Here is a 22,993-nt window from a genome sequence, read left to right on the forward strand (position 1 = left end):
CTCCTAGGAACTGCCAAGGGAAGCGATAGGGCCACAACTCATACGTTGATCAGACAGGTTCTTCATGCCCTTATTCTTACAGGCCTCCTATGTAATCGCAGCAAGTGAGAGGCCACCATACCTAATCCTCCTCTGGATTCCACATGCCATCACCCCTTCTACTTTACTCGGATTAGAATTTGCCAGTTCTGTGCCTTAGACCTTGGCTGGAAAATTTTATTAACCAATCTCAAGGGCAAAAATGCCCTTGGTTTATGGATTCTAGTGTCTCTTTTAAACACTATTATAGGGACTTCTCTGATGGTCCAGTGGTTAAGACTCCACACTTCCACTGCAGGGGGCACAGTTTTGATTCCTTGTCAGGGAGCTAAGATTCCGCATGCTGTGTGGTGCGGCAAAATAAAATAAAATGTCATGACCATAATATACAAAATGACATGACAAAAAAATACAAAATAAATACAATAATATGTCTTAATGTAGTTGCCTTAATTCAAAGATGCTATTTCTTGAAGCAAGAGTTGCTGAGCTCTCTGGAAGGAGATGTTGGGCAGGCAGAGATGTCTAGATTTGCCCAAAAGATACTCCCAGTGAAAGGGAGGGAGCATCAGGGGGCACCAGAAGGAAGCCCCCACTGTAGATCCATCCTACTCCAGAACACTTCCTGTCATGCCTGTGCCTGCATGCTCAGTCGTGTCCCATTCTTTGCAACCCCATGGACATTAGCCCTCCAGACTCTTCTATCCATGGAATTTTCCAGGCAAGAACACTGGAGTGGGTTGCCATTTCCTACTCCAGGGCCTGACATGCCTAAACATTATCCAACTAAGCCTCAATCCTTCCAACAAACAAATTCTCTCTCTCCCTATTTTTGTTAAGTCCTTTTCAGGACTTCTCCCCAAGGAAATATGCTGAAACTGTAGGATCCACAATACAAGTTTGTCATAAGAAAGAAAATTTCTTCACATTGAATCTTGGGCTCCATTATCAACAGTGGAACCTAAATTTCTAAGGATACTTTAAAAACTTATCCCAATGCCTACCATTTCCTCCCCAAACTCCTCCCTAGTTTGCATGAATCAAACCTGGAACAGTTAGGCCTAGAAAGAGGAATGGACTTTCAGATTTCCCAAGAAATTGACTGATAGTTTATTTTACTTGGTAAGCATCCTTGCATGTTTTGCATGTCTGTATTATATTCCTATATGGTCACAGATCTTAGTTAAAATGAATAGAAACAAAGCTCAAACTAGCATAAGCCAAAAAGGTAACTAGGAAGTTCAAGTGATGAACACACAGACAAAACTAAATTCAGAGGCTCCATTGATGGCATCAACCTTGGTCTCTTCCCTTCATCTCTCAGTTTTGCTACCTTCTACCCTGGCTTTCTTCTCAGGCATTTTTTGTTTGCTTTCTATGAGATGACCCATTGGCAGCTTCAGGTTTAAATTTTGCTAGTATAAAATTCATTCAAAGGTTTTCCTTTGCAATAGCTCTAGCAAAAGTCTCAGAATTCAGCCTTCCTTGGTGGCTCAGTGGTAAAGAATCCTCTTGCTAATGCAGGAGACACAGGTTTGATCTGTGGTCCAGGAAGATCAGCCCATGAGCTACAACTATGGAGCCCAGAAACATCAACTACTGAAGCCTATGGGCACCAAGAGCCTGAGACAAGAGAAGACACTGCAATGAAAAGTCCACAAACTGAAGCTAGAGAGTAGCCTCATCTCGTCATAATTAGAGAAAAGCCTGTGCAGCAATGAAGACCCCACACAGCCAAAAATAAAAATTGAAATAAATTAATTAATAAATAAAATTACTTTTCAAAAGTCTCAAAATTCACTTAACTAACTTGGGTTCCAAGCCCAGGTTTGAAGCCATCATAGTACTTGGAAAGTGAAACACTTCAAAAGACCAAGACTGGGACATATATTCCTACTTCTAGGCAAACCCCAAGCCAGCACATGAATTGAGAGTCAGGTGGTCAAGTCCTCCAAGAGTAAGAAAAGACGTCGGATGGGAAAAAAAAGTTTCCTATACCTTCAGTGTCTGTGTCTTAATCAGACCATGAGCTTATCGAACAATGACTACATCCTATGATTATTTGTATTCCCCAGATAGAATTCAAAACAGTGCTATACATGAGAGCTCATAAATAGATTTTTATTTACCAAGTCTCTAGCTGCCCGAATACAATGGATTAAAAGGTGCCTTTATCAAAAGATGGTAATATCCTTCTGTTCCCAAAATAAACAAAAACAAACAAATCCATGAAATTAAAACAATGAAAAGGATGGCCAAGAGGCAGTTGAAAAGATACTCAACAACACTAATTATTAGAGAAATGCAAATCAAAACCACAATGAGGTATCAACTCATACCAGTGAGAATGGCCATCAAGAAAAAATCTACAAACAATAAATGCTGGAGAGGGTATGGAGAAAAGGGAACCCTGTTGCACCTTAGTGGGAATGTAAATTGATACAGCCACTAAGGAGAACAGTATGGAGGTTCCTTAAAAAACCACAAATAGAACTACCATATAACCCAGCAATCCCACTCCTGGGCATATACCTGGAGAAAACCATAATTAAAAAAAATACATGCACTCCAATGTTTATTGCAACATGTTTTTTATAATAAATCAGAGACAGAGATACATATATAAATTTATACATATACAGTTGACCCTTGAACATCACAGGTTTGAACTGCATAGGTTCACTCATAAGCAGATTTTTTTTAAAAAATAAATATAACTATAGCACTATATAATTTGGGTTTAACTGAATGATCAGAAGCAGAGCCACAGATATGGAAGGCTGACTATAAAATTATGTGTTGGTTGCTCAGTCGTGTCCAACTCTTTGTGACCCCATGGACTGTAGTCAGTCAGGCTCCTCTGTCCAGGAGATTTTCCAGGCCAGAATACCGGAGTAGGTTGCCATTTCCTCCGCCAGGGGATCTTCCCAACTCAGGGATCAAACCCATGTCTCCTGTGTCTCCTGAATTGCAGGCAGATATTTTACCCACTGAGCCATCGGGGAAGCCAGCATACTGGTGGGTTGCCATGCCCTCCTACAGGGGATCTTCCCAACCCAGAGATCTAACCGAGGTCTCCCACATTGCAGACGGATTCTTAACCATATGAACCACCAGAGAAGGCCATGTACAAAGTTATACATGGATATTTTTACAGCCTAGGGGCGTTGGTGCCCCTAACCCTACATTGTTTGATATATATATATATATCCTATATATAGGATATATATATATATATCCTGGTGATATATATACATACGCACATACATACAGGGCTTCCCAGATGGCTCAGTGCTAAAGAATCAGCCTGCCAGTGCAGGAGCCGCAGGAAACACAGTTTCAATCCCTGGGTTGGGAAGATCCTTTGGAGGAGGAAACGGCAACCCACTCCAGTATTTTTGTTTGAAAAATTCCATGGACAGAGGAGCCTGGTGGGCTATAGTCCGGGGAGTCACAAAGAGTCAGACACGACTGAGCTCACACACACACACGCGCACACACACACACACACACACACACACACACACTCCTCCAGTTGGTTCTGTTTCTCTGGAGGACCCTAACACACTATCATTATTTCAAAATAATACATTAAAATAAAAATAAATATATGTTTGCATACTGAGCAAGTTTGGGTGGGGGTTTTTTGTTTATTTTTGCTTAAGTGTTGTTATTGTTCAGTCGCCCAGTGGTGTCTGACTCTTCGTGACCATGGACTGCAGCACGCCAGGCCTCCCTGTCCCTCACCTTCTCCTGGAGTTTGCCCAAGTTCATGTGCATTGCATCAGTGATGCCATCCAACAGTCTCACCCTCTGTCGCCCTCTTCTCCTTAAGTTTTCCATGGAGCAGCAATGTCAGCACTGTCCAGGATCTGAAACTGACAAAACTGCCCTGAAGCCCCAGCTCCTGCTCTCTCAGCAAATTTCTTAACCCACAACCCTCAGTTTCTCATCTGGAAAATGGACCTTATAACAGCTACTGCTCTAGGGATACAATGAAAATTAAATGAGCCAATTCCTGTAAGCACACTACCCTGTGCCTGTCAAACAGTAAGTATTCAATACATTTAGTTACAGTTAAAATTATATTCATTCATAGTTAAGTATATTATATATCTATGCCCACATAATTTTTTATTTTTGTCATAGTTTTAAACCTGGTACAATTATTTTAAAAAATGTTATGGGGAGCTATTTTCAACCTCATTTTTGTGCTAGAAGGTAATTTATGAAATCTTTCATGGGAAACCTTCGGAGCTTTAATTTTCTTCATTCTCTATTTCTCAGCATGCCAGAAAGTGTATTATGCCATTGGCTGTTTAGTCTTGGAATTTCCTTCACACTGTTCTCAGGAAGTGTTGCCAAGGAGCAAAGATGAAAATCAGAATTGCGAGTCTTTCTTGTCCACATCTCACTGCTAGCTCCATCTCTGATGGCTGATCATATAAAAGTCTAAAGTAAGTCTAAATGTGACCTTTGAATTGCATGATCTTTTTGTTAAAAAGAAAAGGCATTATTTACTCAGATGGCAGCTGGGAGCCCAGAGCCCATGGCTACTTACAGCATTTTCTAATACAGGCAATTTTCTGCCCTAGAGATAAGACATAAATGGACCAGCTACTGGGATGACCAATGGTGGTGAGGGGTCAGGGAAGTATGATAGAAAACTAGGTAAAGGATAAAGACACAATTAAACGTCACCGACCAGTCTCACTATCATCAGAACATCAGATTTCCTGGAGGCATTATTTACATAATCAAATACTGAAAGCTGATTGGATGAAGAAGATCACCACTGGGTAAAATGACAGAGGAAAGAAAATTCAGGAGGTTTAAAATTCTTCATGTAAGTCAATCAGTTTATCAGTCCAAACCATTTTATGACTAAATTTTAAAGAACGAGTTAGAATTTATATTTTTGTTTAAAACTTCAGATAAATGCAAAATATTGATGAGATTTAAAATTAAGTAACTGTCAAATAGTACATTCTAGGTAATTGAGGCAGAATTTTAAAGCTTCTGTCTGGAACACCAGGAGACTCTAACCAAAGTGATGAATTCTCCGATCAAAGAGGACAATTTGCCTTGAGACCGGTGGCCTGCAGCAATAGCAGGCGTGCAGTGTCTTAGTTCTATTATCAATTATTCTGTCATCCAGGTGTTTGAGATTTGCCACCTCTGATATGTAAAAGTTGTTAGCTGCTGCTGCTGCTAAGTTGCTTCAGTCGTGTCCGACTCTGTGCGACCCCATAGACGGCAGCCCACCAGGCTTCTCTGTCCCTGGGATTCTCCAGGCAAGAATACTGGAGTAGGTTGCCATTTCCTTCTCCAAAAGTTGTTAGAGTTCCCCTAAAATCTGATTTACCCCAGCTGACCGGAGTGTTATGGTCTTATTAAAGACCCAATCTGGTCCTTCTGGTTAAGCTGCCCTGGGCGCTGCCCCCAGAGCCCACTGAACAATGCCTCTGGACATGGATGACTCTTATTATTTCCTAATATTAGTCAGGACTCTTCTGATTGTGTGTGACAGGGCTCTTACTCCAACCAGCCTAAGGAATAAAATAAAAGGAAATACATGGGATCATCCAACCATTAGAACTAATGTTTACTTACTACTTGACCCACTTCCTCATTCTTTCCCCCTTTAATATATAAAATGTCAAAGTTGTTTCATTATTATTCACCAGAATTTTCTATAAATATATGGATTAATTACTTATCATTATGGCATACATTCAGTAAACTTAATAATGATAAAAACTATAGTAAAAGCCCTACAGTAAGCAACTGATAAGAGGGGATTAAAAAAGATCTCAAGTAATTGACTCAATTCAGTCCCTTGCCCATCCTAGGCTAATCACGGTGACTGGAGTTGGGACCAGTCATTCTGATTGACTGTGTTCAAATAATGTGTTCCAATCATGTGCTTCCCAGATGGAGAGGGAGCCGCTAAAACAGACCTAAAAGTGTTCAACTTTAAACGTGGCCATCTTAATTGTGCTAGGCATTATAACTAAAATTAAAATAATTACTATAATTATACTTAGATATATTTATATAAAATATAATAAATACATCATATAAAATATATACCAAGTATTAAACATATTTATAATTATTCTATCATCCCTATATTTTATATTATAATATATAACAAATTATACATATATACTTATATGAATACTATAATTATAATTAATAAGCATTGTAGATATAAGATTACTTCTATCCCTTACCTCACCCCTCAAGAATTAGGTATTATTCTTACTTTATAGAAAATAACACTGAGGATTCAAGAGGTTAAGTGGTTTCCCAGTCTCAGTGCTGGTGAGTGGAGGTGTGCAGGCTTGAACCCATGCAGTCCAAGTCCCTCTCAACTGTTACACTGTGCTGTTGGCAACAGAGTCACAGCCTTTTTTTCCTGATACTTCTATATCTGGTAAACATCTGCAACCCTCTGATCTTCAAATATTTGGTTTTCCCCTTTTCTTAATGAAAGACTGAATTCATTTTAGTAGTCAGATCTATCATTATTCAGGATATCATGGCAAGGAGAGAAGGCCTTCAATTACAGGAATGAGGAAACCAAAACACTAAGATGTCTAGTAAAGACTGGACTCTTTTGTCCTCTCAGCAAGGAACAACACAGAGCTGAGAGCTCACAGAGGCATGAAGAGGTTGTGATAGAAAGGGCCTCCCAACAGCAAGTCTGGGTTAGGGGTGTAACAGTCAATGGTAACATGGTGGAGTAGGTCTTGCTTTCTGATACAATTATTTGCCCAGCACATCCATTCTTGAACTAGGCTGTCCATCCTTGTACCCTAGTTCACACTGACATCAATAATATAGCTCAGATTCTGTAAGCAAAACAGCTCTAGTCCTTTTGTTACCTAAGCTTCCCAAACTCATGACTACTGAAAATGGAGTCAGCATACTGATCATTTGCATCTTGTGAATCAAAGAATTGATGCCCAGGGCATCATAAATAGCACAAGGAGTGGATAAGTTCAACCTGAGCTTCCCTGTTCTCAGTCTTTGATCATAACACTGATGCTCATAAGATATGTGAAGGGGTTATTCTCTTATCAAAATTTTCCTTCACTTGTTGCTTCTATTAGCCAATTCTGAATTGGCCTTCCAGAGATAGAAGTATATTTTACTAAATGCTTGTGTAGAACTATAAATATTATTCAAGGTATATGCATAGTAAGGTGATAAATGACTTCCTCAGAAGTGCATCCAAATTAAATTAACATTGGGAGTGAAGTCTTCATTTTCAAGAGAATCCCACACAATCTACTGCTTTCCCCCTGCTGAGAGTGTTAATTTATTTTTTCTTAACTAGAAAACCATAAGAAGATCTCTCTTAGGACTGGGTTTTCTATTTATTAATTTCTTTCATTGATTCTAAGATACTTTAACAACAACTGGGCATCAATGGTTACAGTATTTTCAAGCTATTTAATGTAATGTCAGACAATATGTTTCATAGTAGAATCCCTTTGGAGTGTTAGGCAATCTGCCTCCCTGTATAAAGCATCAAAGGACAGAAAGAAGTATTTATCACAGCCTCAGAAATCCAGTGATTGGTTGGAATTCTTTGTTCCACAACAAATACGGAGAGATAAATGTTAATTTTCCAAGCATTTTATTTAGAAACCAATTCAGGTGACCATGTCCAAAGAAAGTACTTACTATTATTAGTGGTTGCTTATGACTTTTCCCTCTATTCACTTAGGAACTCAGGAAACTCAGGAAAACTCAGGAAAAACAATACTGGCACTGCTCTACTTGTCAAAGGCAATTTCTATTACAACTAAAAACACCTAGGTTAAGCGACTTAGCTATGTCCTCCATACCTAAGACTCCAATTGGAAAACTTTCTGCTCTAAAATTAACTGGTAGCTTTAAATTACCAGAGTAGGAGAGTATAGCTATACTACTAGTTGTATGATCTTGGGCAAAAAACTTTGTTTCTCTGAATTTAGTTCTCATGCATAAAGGACCTTTCTAGCTTACAGGATTACTGTGAAGACTTAATAAGATAGCAAATGCAAAACATTTAGTACACTTCCTAGCAAACAGTTGATGTCATATGGAACATAGTCTATTAAGGGCAATTTGAACCATTTAAAAAATTGAAAAAATTATATAAATTAGTATCTAATTCTGGAATAGAGAATATGCAGATTGTTTTTACAAGTAAATTTCTCACTGAAGATGAATGAACACATAAGTAAAGTCCACAAGTAATAAGTATATTGCTCAATAAATTTAAAAATATAAACACACCAAGTAACCAAATCAAGAAATAGAACGTTACCAGTATTTCAAAAGCCTATTCCTGTGTGATTTCTCCCAGTCTCTACCCCACTTTCAAGGTTAATCAGTATTCTGACTTCTGACACTCTAGATTGGTTTTGTCCATTCTTCAACTTTATACAAATGGAATACACGATATGTACTCTTGTGTCTGGCTTATTGCCTTTCAACATTGTTGAGATTAATTCATGTTGTTGTGTATATCAAAGTACTTCATTTTCACTGCTCTGTTATATGCATATACCACAATTTACTTTTCCATTCTAATGTTGATGGATTCGTGGAACTATTATATTATGAAATAATGCTATTATGAAGATTCCTAACATAGTGATAGTATAATGAAAGTAAAGTCGCTTAGTCATGTCAGACTCTTTGCGACCCCGTGGACTGTAGCCTACCAGGCTCCTCTGTCCATGGGATTTTTCAGGCAAGCATACTGGCTGCTGCTGCTAAGTCGCTTCAGTCGTGTCTGACTCTGTGTGACCCCATAGACGGCAGCCCACCAAGCTCCCCTGCCCCCGGGATTCTCCAGGCAGGAACACTGGAGTGGGTTGCCATTTCCTTCTCCAATGCATGAAAGTGAAAAGTGAAAGTGAAGTGGCTCAGTCGTGTCCGACTCCTAGCGACCCCATGGACTGAAGCCTACCAGGCTCCTCCAACCATGGGATTTTCCAGGCAAGAGTACTGGAGTGGGGTGCCATTGCCTTCTCCAGGGGATCTTCCCGACCCAGGGATCGAACCCAGGTCTCCTGCATTGCAGGCAGATGCTTTACCATCTGAGCCACCAGGGAAGTCACTAGTGATAGTAAAGGATAGTGTTAAAATGATAAAAAGCTATTTAAAGCTTCTGAGATTATTTGAAAATTTTTATTAGAAATTTGAAGCACAGAATTGATTTAATCATAACAAGCTTGCCTTTTTTACTTTATTTTATCTCAAAAACATAATGAACATTTGTAATTTCACCACCTAATGCAAGAACTGGAATATTAATAGTAACTTACATTTACTACTACTAGTAGTTAACAGTATGTTAAACATGATTGAAAACAAATTGAAGGACCAAAAAAAGAGAGCTTAGAAATTACCATAATGCCAAGGACCTACTGTATAACTCAATACCCTGTAATAATCTATAAGGAAAAAGAATCTGAAAAAATATACATATATAAGTGAATCACTTTGCTGTACACCTGAAACTAACACAAACCATAGGCAAAACTCAAGAAACTTAAAGAATTGGCATTGTTCAGGCCACATATAAAAAACTACCAAAAGTGACTGAAAATAAGAGTGTAACTAACAACATTTGGAAGATGAAAGATAAGGCAAGAGCTAAGGGAAAGTGTAAAATGCAAATTTTCTATTTCTTTCCAAAAGGAATAGTATACCTTAAATTTGCCAAATTAAAAATTTGGAATATTAGACATAAAATATAAAGTTATAAGGGTAAGAAGAAGTATCAAAATAAACCAAAAATTGTCCAAATTATAAAAAAATAACTTGCACACATCAAGAAATTCATGTAGCAAAAGAAAAATTATGAAGTATTAACACTTAGCATGACAAAAACAAATAAAACTAAATATATTTGTTATAATAAATATAAACTGTAAATTCATCTGCTAAAAGAAAAAAATGTATATTTGGTAAATTTTTAAAATTATATATTGTATGTAAGAGACACATCTAAAACAGTGTGATTCAAAGGCAAGAGTTGAAGTATAATTTTTTTCAGTGAACTATCAGAAAGAGAAATTAAGAAAACAATACAATTTACAATAGCATCAAAAAGAATAAAATAGTTGGGAATAAACCAAGGAGACGAACAATTTGTATACTGAGAACTATAAGGTATTGATAAAAGAAATTGAAGAAGATGCAAATGGGTGGAAAGATATTCTTTGCTTGTGATCCAAATTCTACCCAAAGTGAGCTACAGAATTAATTCAGTCCCAATAAAAATTCTAATGGCATTTTTCACAGAAATAGTTAAAAAAAAAAAAAAAAAAAAATCCTAAATTTAAATAGAACCAGAAAGTAATTTTGAGAAATAAGAACAAAACTGGAGGCATCACACCTCTTGATTTCAAACTATATTACAAAGTTATGGACTTCCCTGGTGGTTCAGATAGTAAAGAACCTGTCTGCCAATGCCAGAGATCTGGGTTTGATCCCTGGGTCGGGAAGATCCCCTGGAGAAGGAAGTGCAACCCACTCCAGTATTCTTGCCTGGAGAATTCCATGAGCAGAGGAGCCTGGTGGGCTACAGTCCATGGAGTCGCAAAGAGTCAGACATGACTGAGCAACTAACACTGTCCCTTTCTTCACAGTAATTAAAACAATATGGTATTGGCATGAAGATAGATATATAGATCAATGAAACAGAATAGAGAGCCCAGAGATAAACCCATGCACGTATGGTCAGTTAATTTTCAACAAAGGAACAAAGGATATACAATGAGGAAAGGATAGTTTCTTCCTTTATAAATGATGTTGGGAAACCCAGACAGCCACAAGCAAAAGAATGAAATTGGACACCTATCTTACATCATACACAAAAATTAACTCAAAATGGATTAAAGACTTGAATGTTAAGACTTGAAACTACAAAATTCTTGGGAGAAAACATAAGGGGTAAACTTCTTGATATTGGTCTTGGTGATAATTTTTTGGATTTGACACCAAAAGCAAAGCAATCAAAGCAAAAATAAACAAGTGAGACTGTATCTACTAAAAAGCATCTGTTCAGCAAAGGAAAACATCAAGAAAGTGAAAAGGTAAATTTTGGATGGGAGAAAATATTTGCAAGCCACATATCTGATAATGGTTAATATCCAAAATAGACAAAGGAACTCCTTCAGCTGAAAAAAAAAATAATGCAATTAAAAAATGGGCAGAAGACCTGACTAGACATTTTTTCCAAAGAGGACATACAAATGGACAACAGATACATGAAAAGGTTTCAACATCACTAATCATCAGGGAACTACAAATCAAAACCATAATGATTATCACTTCTCATCTGTTAGGATGACCACTACAAAACATAGGAGATAACAAATGCTCTCAAGCACGGTGGAGAAAAGGAAACCCTTGTACACTGGTAGGAAGACAAATTGCTATAGAGGTTCCCCAAGAAATTAAAAACAGAACATCCATAAGTGTGAAGTGAAAGTTGCTCAGTCGTGTCCAACTCTTTGTGACCCCATGGACTATACAGTCCATGGAATTCCCAGGCCAGAATACTGGAGTGGTTAGCCTTTCCCTTCTCCAGGTCATCTTCAACCCACCATATGATCCAGCAATCCTACTTCTGAGCACGTATTCACAGGGAACACAACCACTTTCCCAAAGAGATCTCTGTGTGGCCGTGTTCCTTGGTAGCATTATTCACAATAGTCAAGGAATGGAAACAATCTAAGTGTCTGTTAATGAATGAATGAATCAAGAAAACGTGGTGTGTATTTACAATGGAGTATATTCAGTCATAAAAAAGAAAAATGTTTATTTGCAACAACATGATATAACATGATTTATAAGAAATATATATTTGGTCTTGGGACTTCCCTGGTGGTCCAGTGCTCCCAATGCAGGCGGCCTAAGTTTGATACCTGGTCAGGGAACTAGATCTTACAGGCCTCAACAAAGGGTTTGCATGACCCAACTAAAAAAGATCCTTCATGCTGCAACTAAGACCTGGTGCAGCCAAATAAATAAATAAAATAAACATCTTTTAAAAGAAATAAATATTTGGTCTTTATCCCCATTCTGAGCATAGAGCTCCTAAAACCCTTGGAAGCTCCAGTGATGTTGTTGTTCTTTAGTCACTAAATTTTCTTAAATTTACTGAGGTTTGATTTGTGACCCAAGATGTGGTCTATCCTGGAGAATGTTCCACGTGCACTTGAGAAGAAGGTGTATTCTTCTGCATTTGGATGAAATGTCCTGAAGATATCAATGAGATCCATCTCATCTAATGTATCATTTAAGACTTGTGTTTCCTTATTAATTTTCTGTTTTGATGATCTGTCCATTGGTGTGAGTGGGGTATTAAAGTCTCCTACTATTATTGTGTTACTGTCAATTTCTCCTTTTATGTCTGTTAGTGTCTGTCTCATGAATTGAGGTGCTCCTATGTTGGGTGCATAGATATTTACAATTATTATGTCTTCCTCTTGGATTGATCCCTTGATCATTATATAGTGCCCTTTCTTATCTCTTGTAATATTCTTTATTTTAAGGTCTATTTTGTCTGATATGAGGATTGCTTCTCCAGCTTTCTTTTGCTTCCCATTTGCATGGAATATATTTTTCCATCCTCTCATTTTCAGTCTATATGTGTCTTTAGATCTGAAGTGGGTTTCTTGTAGACAGCATATATATGGGTCTTGTTTTTGTATCCATTCAGCCAGTCTGTGTCTTTTGGTTGGAGCATTTAATCCTTTTACGTTTAAAGTAATTATTGATATATATGTTCCTATCGCCATTTTCTTAACTGTTTGTGGTTGATTTTGTAGATCTTTTTCTTCTCTTGTATTTCTTGACTGTATAAGTCTCCTTAACATTTGTTGTAAAGCTGGTTTGGTGGTATTGAATTCTCTTAACTTTTGCTTGTCTGAAAAGCTTTTTATTTTCCCATCAATTTTTGAATGAGATCCTTGTGGTACAGTAATCTTGGTTATAGATTTTTCCCTTTCAGTACTTTAAATATATCTTGCCATTCCCTTCTGGCCTACAGAGTTTCTGCCGAAAAATCAGCTGATAAACGTATGAGGTTTCCCTTGTAAGTTGCTTGTTGCTTTTCCCTTGCTACTTTTAATATTCTTTCTTTGTGTTTAGTCTTTGTTAGTTTGATTAGTATGTGCCTTAGTCTTCGTTAGTTTGATTAGTATGTGTCTTGACATGTTTCTCCTTGGGCTTATCCTGTATGGGACTCTGCACCTCTTGGACTTGATTGACTATTTCCTTTTTCATGTTGGGGAAATTTTCAACTATAATCTCTTCAAAAATTTTCTCATACCCATCTTCTTCTCATAAACTTCTTCATCTGGGACCCCTATAATTTGAATATTGGTACATTTAATATTGTCCCAGAGGTCTCTGAGATTATCCTCAGTTCTTTTCATTTTTTTTACTTTATTCTGCTCTTCAGAATTTATTTCCATCATTTTATCTTCCAGCTCACTGATTCATTCTTCTGCTTCAGATATTCTTCTATTTATTCCTTCTACAATATTTTTAATTTCAGTAATTGTGTTGCTTGTCTCTGTGTGTTTATTCTTTAATTCTTCTAGGTCTTTGTTAACTGATTCTTACATTTTTTCCATTCTGTTTTCAAGGTTTTTGATCATATTTACTATTATTGTTATGAATTGTTTTTCAGGTAGTTTGCCTATTTCCTCTTCATTTATTTGGACTTCTGTGTTTCTAGTTTGTTTCTTCATTTGTGTAGTATTTCTCTGCCTTTTCATTATTTTTATTGTGATTGAGATTTCCTTTTCCCAGGCTTCTAGGTTGAATTCTTTCTTCCTTTTGGTTTCTGCCCTCCTAAGGTTGGTCCAGTGGTATGTGTAAGTTTTGTATAGAGTGAGATTTGTGCTGAGTATTTTTGTTTGTTTTTCCTCTGATGGGCAAGGCTGAGTGAGGTGGTTATCCTGTCTGCTGATAATTGGGTTTGTATTTTTGTTTCATTTGCTATTTAGATGAGGTGTCCTCCACAGGGCACTTCTGGTGTTTGGGTGATGCCGGGTCTTGTATTCAAGTGGTTTCCTTTGTGTGAGTTCTCACTATTTGATACTCCCAAGGGCTAGTTCTCCAGTGATCTGGGGTCTTGAAGTCAGTGTTCCCACTCCAAAGGCTCAGGGCTTGATCTCTGGTCAGGAATGAAGATTCCACCAGTGCTTTGTTATGGCATTAAGTGAGATTAAAACAAATACCCAAAAATGAGAAACCAAAGAGGAACTCCAGACAAATGGCAGTTACAAAATCAGGCAAATAATAATTAAAATAATGGAATATGTACATATACACCCATAAGCAAAATCAAAACAGTCCAACAAAAATAAAGTACAGTAGATTGACCCAGGGAACAAAGGAAATCAAAAATTATATCTACTAGTTAAGAACAAAACTAACTAAAGTACAAACTGAAAAACAAAACTAAAGCAAGGTGCCAAGTGGGAATAAAGCAATGAAAACAAAACTAACAAATATATTGAGAAGAAAGGAAAGGAAAAAAAAGAAAGAAAGAATAGGTATGCAAAGTTAGAGTTAAAGAAGATTTATATACATTAATGATTAACTGCAAAGGGAAAAGAACAGTAGGAAAAGCTAACAAAGGAACAAATGTAGAAAAAAATAATAATAGGTTTAAAAAACTTGAAAATTGAAATTAAAAAAAGAGAAACGAAGAAAAATAGGAAGAAGAAAGGAAAAAAAAAAAAAGGAAAACTCCACAGAACTGCAAAAGCACAATGTAGAGGCGGAGGTTTATAACAACAATAAAAAATGAGAAAAAAAAGCTCAAAACCTTAACTGGATTTCATAGTGCCAATAAAATCAACAACTACAATGGGGGGCACAGAGCGAAGGAAAAAGAAAAGAAAAAAGTAAAAAAAATACAAAAGAATCTACAGAACAAGTCAAAACGTAAGAATAATAAATATTTTTCTTGAGTAACTGCTGTCAGAGTTCTTTTCCTCATTGGGAGTCACAGTCCATCTCACCTCCCTAGGATGCCCTCCAACACTGTGCTGGTCTCTGGACCTGCTGTTGGGGCAGCTCAGATTCTAATCTGGTCCTACTCCTGTGTGTTCTTGCCTCCAATGTCCACAGCTACCAGAACTAGTGCGTTTTGTATTGTGGGAGCTCCCAATGTCCTTTTATATATTCCATAGACACAGAGTCTGCCTAGTTGATTGTATGGATTTAATCTGCAGCTTGTACAGCTGGTGGGAAGGTTTTGGGCCTTCTTCCTTAGCCACACTGCCCCTGGGTTTCAATTGTGGTTTTATTTTCACCTCTGCATGTGGGTTGTCTACTAGGGTTTGCTCCTGAGGTTGCCCTGGAGGACTTGGGTCTGCCCCAGTGAGGGCCAGCTGTGGAGGTGGTGCAGCTGCTTGGGTCATAGGGGTTCTGGCAGCACCAGGTACTCAGGGGAGTTGGCGGCTAGGGCAGCAGGAAATGTAGTGCTCTAGAAGGGTATGGCAACCAGTATCGGCCAATATGCTCCATGATTCTTGCCTGGAGAACTCCCCTGACAGAGAAGCCTGACACGCCACAGCCCACAGGATCGCAAAGTGTTGGACACAACTGAAGTGACCCCATGGGCATAGATACAAGACTTTTTTACCTGTGGCAGCCCTGCCCCAGTGAGGGCTGAGCATGAAGGTGGTGTAGCTGCTTGGCTTTCAGGGACCCTGGCGGTGCTAAATGTGCAGAGACATGGACTGTCTCCAACCACAGGAGTTATGGCCTTATCAGAGTCTTTTTTCGAACCTCTTGCAGCTGGTGATCAAAAGGCCTCTTTGGCCAGTCTTTCTCTGTATCTCCGTCTGTCCAGGCACGTAGAGGTCTCCCTTCCCTGGGGTCCTTCTCTACTGTTCGGTGCCAAGCACATAGAGGGGCCCCTCTGACTGGGGTCCTACTCTGTAGATTGGCATGTCAGATACTTAAAGGGGCACCCTGGGTGGGATTTTACTTTGTAGTTCAGTGTGTCAGGTGTTTGATGGGCCAGCTTCTCTATTGTTCAGCTGCTGATGCTGGCCTGTGGGGAGAGAGAAGCTATGGTGATGGCTCTATCCTCTACGCGTGACTCAGCAGTATCGCCTTGCTTCCATGGCTGCCTGGCTTTCCTCCACAGGAATTTCTCACCACAATCTCCTCCCTCTCATCCCCTCTATCTGTCTCTCCGCATTCAATGGCAGCCCTCGCCCTGGGATTGCTCCACAATCCCTAAACTCCAGGTCCCAGTCACTGCGCCTTCCAGGGGCCCTGTGTCCCTCTCCAGAGTACATATGGCTGTGGCAAGGACTGCCTGATTCTCATTCCATTTAGGTTGCCGCAGATCACCTCTTTCACTCTCAGCCTTAAATGTTTCTCCTCTGACTCCGACAATTGCCCCGATGTGGGAATCAGACCCCTGCTTCAGTTCCCCCACCTGCTGAGGGCAGGTCCAGTCCTACTAACACTCCTGTTTTTCCCCTTAGTTCCTTCATCCTACCAAGTTTTGTGTGGTTCTCTATATTCTTTTCTGCTGGTCAGGTACTCCTGTCCACTCTCAGCTGGTGTTCTGCATGCACTTCTGTGTCTCGAAGGTGTATTCCTGATGTATCCGTGGAGAGAGATGTACTCCACATCCACCTACTCCTCCATCATCTTGTTCTCTCCTCCTTTTTTTTTATTTTTAAATAATTTTATTTATTTATTTATTTATTTTTGGCTGCCCTGGGTCTCCTTTGCCACATGGGCTTTGCTCTAGCTGCAGCAGGGGAGGGCTGTGGTGCACAGCCTTCTCATTGTGGTGGCTTCTCTTGTGGAGCAAGGGCTCTAGGCTGTGCACGTTCAGGAGTTATATCACAGAGGCCCAGTTGTTCCGTGATGTGCGGGATCCTCCCAGATCAGGGATCAAACCTGTGTCTCCTTCATTGGCAGGCAGATTTTTTACCATTGAGCCACCAGGGAAACCCCTCTCTCCAATCTTTAACCAAAGAATTAAGCTTTTCTTTGCTTCTGAACCAGCCTGGGTCTCCTTCTAATGGAGAGAGCAACACCAGGCAGAAGAACTCTTGTTAGGTACTGCCTTGGGAGGGTCAGGAACACTTTTGTCTTCTTTATACGTTTCTAAATATTTTTTAAGGAACCAGAGAGTAAAGTGGGCAGGTGAATCAGAATGTCACATTTTCAAAAATGTAGTAGCTTTGAGTTCCAGTCCCATCCAGAGATGTGACAGCACATGAAGCCTCTCAATGCCCTTGATTAAACCCATATATACCTCAATTGAGGCAATGTGAAACACTGTTGAAATACCCATTGTAAGTTTATGTAACAGGTTATTTTACAACCTCTGAAAGGGAAGTGAATTCCAAAGGGGAAAAAAAGTGATTTTATGCAAGTACTTTGCTTAAAAATAATAAGTGTATGAAAAAAGCTACCCATGGCTAGAGACTCTTATCACTATTCAGGATAGCATGAGAACTCATCTCTGCTGTTACCAGCAGCTTTTGTCACTGCATTCTTTGTCTCTGCCAGCATCACTTTTGACTTAAAAAAAATAAAAAGAAAAGAAAAGGAAAAAGCACCTGAAAACCTTGAAACCCAACAATCATTCCCACATGATTCTGGGACAAACAAACAAGTATTGTTCAACTGCTCCATGAAAAGGTTAAGGACCTTTAATAACAATGTCAGCACATAGAGGATTTTGTCAAAAGCTTTATTCTAATTCTGAATACACAGCAGAATAAATCGTGTCGTTGGTGCTTTTAGGTGTTCTTTCAGAAACGTTTAAAACCTGGTAGCATATGAAATCCTTAGCACTTAATGGACAAATTTCAATTCTTGAGAATACTAGTTACATGAAATAATGTTTTTTTCATTAATAAATTGAGTACCAACAAAAATTTTTAAATAAATTAAGGTTTCTTAGAAATACATTTTATATAATACATCCTTTTCAAGTGATAGTTTACTTCTTTCATTGTGAACTGTTGAAGGGACAGCCCAGGAAATTGGATGTGAAGATGCTATCCGAAACACCACACACACACACACACACATACAAACCTATTCTTTAACAGACTCTTAGCACTGCTGGCACAGGTATGACTTGAGCAGAAGGATCTGAAAAGTATGAGCCAATGTAAGCCATGTTTCTAGAATAATCTATACATTAGATAGATAATCTGACACATCCCCTATTGCCCTCCTCTTAGCATATATCCAGTGCCTTCACCTTCTCACGCCACATCTGCTGCTTGCTGCTTTGTAGCAGGGTAATATAGTGGCAAAGAGCTTGGACTTTGAAAGCAGACTTTTTGGCATCTAATTCTGACTCTGCAATTTACCACCCTTAGCTCTATGATGATGGATGAGTTATATAACCTCTCTGTGCCTGTTTTGTCATATGGAAAACAGAGATGATCGTATTATTACAAATATTAAAGGTTCTGTTCAGTTCAGTCACTTAGTCATGTCTGACTCTTTGTGACCCCATGGACTGCAGCATGCCTGGCATCACTGTCCCTCACCAACTCTTGGAGCTTGCTGAAACTCATGTCCATCGAGTCGGTGATTAAAGGTTACTATATGTAAAATACTTAGAATAGCACTTGCCAGATATTAATAACTGGAACCAGGAGCAGCATGCCTGTGCCTGCACAAACCCCAGCAAGAAACCAGCCCTTCCCCCTACCTAAAAGCAGCCCCACCCACAGCTTGCCTGGAACTTCAGTAAGATCACATCTCTCCATTCTTTTTTTTTTTATTTTGACAATTATTACCTCACACACACTCTTCTCTATCCTAGGCCTCGAATCTTTTCCATAACTCCTACCTGCTTTTTCACTCCTCAGTTCAGTTCAGTCGCTCAGTCATGTCTGACTCTTTGCGACCCTATGGACTGCAGCACGCTAGGCCTCCCTGTTATCTCCAACTCTTGGAGCTTACCCAGACTCACATCCATTGAGTCGGTGATGCCATCCAACCATCTCATCCTCTGTCATCCCCTTTTCCTCCTGCTTTCAATCTTTCCCAGCATCAGAGTCTTTTCCAATGAGTCAGTTCTTCACATTGGGTGGCCAAAGGATTGGAGCTTCAGCTTCAACATCAGTCCTTCCAATGAATTTTCAGGGCTGATTTTCTTTAGGATTGACTGGTTGGATCTCCTTGTAGTCTAAGGGACTCTCAAGAGTCTTCTCCAACACCACAGTTCAAAAGCATCAATTCTTCAGCGCTCAGCTTTCTTTATGGTCCAGCTCTCACATCCATACATGACCACTGGAAAATTCATAGCTTTGACTAGATGGACTTTTGTTGGCAAAGTAATGTCTCTGCTTTTTAATATGCTGTCTAAGTTGGTCATAACTTTCCTTCCAAGGAGTAACCGTCTTTTAATTTCATGGCTGCAATCACCATCTACAGTGATTTTGGAGCCCAAAAAATTAAAGTCTGCCACTGTTTCCAATATAACTCCATCTATTTGCCATGAAGTGATGGGACCAGATGCCATGATCTTAGTTTTCTGAATGCTGAGCTTTAAGCCAACTTTTTCACTCTCCTCTTTTACTTTCATCAAGAGGCCCTTTTGTTCTTCTTCACTTTCTTCTATAAGGGTGGTGTCATACGCATATCTGAGGTTATTGGTATTTCTCCCAGCAATTTTTATCCTAGTCTGTGCTTCATCCAGCCGGGCATTTCACATGATGTACTCTACATAGAAGTTAAATAAACAGAGCGGCAATATACAGTCTTGAAGTACTCCTTTCCCAGTTTGGAACCATTCTGTTGTTCCATGTCCAGTTCTAACTGTTGCTTTTTGACCTGCATACAGGTCACTCCTGTCTCTCCCGTAATGACATATCCACTTGTGACGTTAACCAAAAGTACTGCTTTGAGTATGGAAAGGTGACCCACACTATAATTAAGATTGATGCCTTTTATTCTTTCATCTGGACAATTTACCCTGGTGCATCTTATAAGTAATAAAATTAAAAACAGTCTCCAATAACGAATGAGAACTGATTGTATAGCACAGGAAACTGTACTCAGTGCTCTGTGGTGACCTAAATGGGAAGGAAATCCAAGGAAGAGGGGATATATGTATACATGTGGCTGATTCACTTTGCTGTGTAGCAGAAACTAACACAACACTGTAACGCAACTGTACTTCAATTAAAAAAAAAAATTTCCAAAGACCTATTTCTTGAACTAAACCATACAATGATGCTGGCAAAATAGCAGATTCTGTAAACAGAATTAGTGATGAAAAATACAAGCTGCTGTATAGCACAGGGAGTTCAGCTCGGCACTTTTTGATGACCTATAGAGGTGGAATAGGAAGATGGAAGGGAGTCTCAAGAGGGAGGGGATATATGCATACATATAGCTGATTCACTTCATTGTACAGCAGAAACTCACACAATACTATAAAAAATTATCATCCAATAATAAAATTTTAAAAAATAAATAAGAATCAACAGAAATGAAAAAAAAAATCATGCAGGTCTATCTGCCAAAGTCAACTTTTACTCATGTTCCTGGTGATGGCACTTTTCCCATGGCTTATAGGACCCAGAACCTATAACAACAACACAAATGTGATCCACAAGTCCCCAAAGTAATCAATTTTATGGGATAATTACTCTGCTAGCCTTTATAAGCCCTTTTCCATCTCCACCTTTACCCTGTGTGCGTGCTAACTTGCTTAAGTAGTGTCTGATTCTGTGTGACCCTATGGACTGCAGCCCACCGGGCTCCTTTTCCATGGTATTCTCCAGGCAAGAATACTGGAATGGGTTGCCATGCCCTTCTCCCACCTTTACCCTGCCATCCCAGAAAAATCTAAGATATGCAATAGGAAAATCTTGCCCGATTTTCCTGCTATCATCATGATCACAAGTTTATTAGGAAGAAAACAAATTTCTTTGGACTTCTCTGGTGGCCCAGTAGTTAAGAATCCACCTGCCAATGCAGAGGACAGAGATTGGAACCCTGGTCTGGGAAGATTCCGCATGCTGTGAGCCACAACTCCTGAAGCCTGTGCACCCTAGAACCCTTGCTCCTCATCAAGAGAAACCACCACAATGAGAAACCCATGCACCAAACTAGATAGTAGACCCTGCTCAGAGCAACTAGAGAAAGCCCACACACAGCAATGAAGACCCAGCAGAGCCAAGAACATTTTTTTTGTTTGTTTCTTTCAGAGAAAACACAAATAACAGCACTCAGTTATTGCATTCAGAAACAAAATCTACCCCTACTCCAGAAGATCCCTCTCATGGGTGTTCCTTTATATCCATCCTGGCCCCGACTCAGTTTCTCCGTCCTTCTCTGGGTCCACCTGCACTTCCTCAGACAATTACAGTTCTGCTTCTTTCAAGCCTCAGCTAGGTGTTGGGTGCTTTGGATTACTTTAAACTCACCACTTATTCTCCACAGCCTGTAAAGTGTCCTTCATCACTGTAGTGCCATCCTGTCTGATGCCCACAATACCACCTATTCTAGGTATCTGGATGAGGGAGAGATAAAGGCCAGAGAGGGTTGCTAGGTAATTGCCAACCATTTTTGGCAATAATTTTGTTGTCTTCTTCCAATCAATCACAGATTGCGCACCACCATATTCAACAGGTTTTTTGTTTTTGTTTCCAATTCATACCATATTCTCTAATGGTGACCTGCCACAGATGAACTTGTTGGTTACAACTTGTTAATTACAACACAGCTTAGTTCTACTTCTAACCTGCCCCTGGCTTAGTGCCCAGGCTATCTCCCTCAACTCCCTCAGTAGAGAGAGAGACTCAAGGGGAGACGCTGAAAGAACTTTTTTTAAAAAAATATTTATTTATTTATATTTAGTTATTTGACTGAGCCAGGTCTCAGTGGTAGCACACAGGATCTTCCATCCAGGGATCAGAGCCAGGCCTCCTGCACTGGGAGCAGGGAATCTTAGCCACTGGTTCACCAGGGAAGTCCCTGAAAGAACTTGCTATTCCAGTTCACCGGGTTCTTTAAGACAACCTTAGGAGGGATGGGATTGACCTTTCTGCTTGCTTGTAAATTCTAGGCCTGTAGAGAATTAAAGTAAACCAGGTCTTTGATGGTATCTGATTCCATGAAGCATAGACAGTCCTTTTTCACAGGGGATTCTGATATGAATTCAATTAGAAAATGCTTTTTCTGGGACCTATTGTAGATTATCTTGAAACAATTTTAATGAAGTTCCCAATAAAAATCCAACAATACTGTTCCTAACTTTAATTGACACTTCTAAGTGTTTAAAAGACTTTCAAATATTGAGGAGTTAATTAATTCGAACTGCTAAAGGCAGACCCTTAATAACACTTTAATAACAAGAAAACCTGGTAGACCACAAATCTCCCAATTAAGAAATGTATAATATGGGAAAATAATAGATATAATAATATATCTATTACATATATATATACTTAGTAGCAGAGTTCATTTTATGTTAACACATTATGGACTAGGGGATTTTTGCAGAAACGAATGCCTGTGGTCAGTGATTTGTTATGTAAGTGAATACTGAAATGTCTCCAGTCAATAATGTTTGGGAAAATAACACAAAGTCAGTGATGGAATGAAGCATAAAACCCCCCAAATTAGGTTCTTATCACCTTCCAGCAAATGCTTCATATAACCTAAAATGCAACTCATGCTCTTTCTTTTGATAATTCTTGTTAAATAGGATGAAATGGGAAAAGTTTAAATATGCAATAAAACTTGAACTGTTGTAAATAGATATGTATGTTGTATGTACATATTTATGTATATATTTAAAATGAGGGTAAAAATAAAGTCAAGCAATATTTTTTTAAACTGAGTCCTTTTCAAGGTATCAAGACAAATAAATGCCAGAAGATTTTAATTATAAGCTTTTATGACAATTCAA

Source organism: Giraffa tippelskirchi, chromosome 10 (assembly GCF_054371585.1).
Source record: "Giraffa tippelskirchi isolate mGirTip1 chromosome 10, T2T-mGirTip1v1.2.pri, whole genome shotgun sequence".
NCBI lineage: Eukaryota > Metazoa > Chordata > Mammalia > Artiodactyla > Giraffidae > Giraffa > Giraffa tippelskirchi.